The following is a 346-nucleotide window of genomic DNA, read 5'->3' as shown; positions in this document are numbered from 1 at the left end:
GGGCGGGAATTCCCCCCCGCCGCTGTGGTGGCAGCTCCCACTTAGCTGCCCAGTGCCCATTAGGGCAGTCAGCGGGGGCACTGGCTGCTGCACCCACCGAGGAGGATGGTGCATCCACCTCTCGGGTGAGACCCTCATCAAAGGGTGGGGCTGGGGCATCTGCCAGCCCCCCCTCCACCCCTGCTCCATCCAAGGGGCTTGACCCCTCTGGCATTGGCATGCCACCCGGGGTGGGGCCCAGGACATCCTCCTAGGTTTCTCCCACCCCTGTCATGGCTGATGCCTCACCCAGTGCGGGGGCTGGGGAGTCCTTTCAGTCCCTTCCTGTCCCAGTTCAACCCAGGGT

This window comes from Alligator sinensis, unplaced genomic scaffold (assembly GCF_000455745.1).
Source record: "Alligator sinensis unplaced genomic scaffold, ASM45574v1 scaffold1294_1, whole genome shotgun sequence".
Lineage (NCBI taxonomy): Eukaryota > Metazoa > Chordata > Crocodylia > Alligatoridae > Alligator > Alligator sinensis.
The sequence above is the reverse complement of the archived record's forward strand: the minus strand, read 5'-3'. Positions refer to the sequence as shown.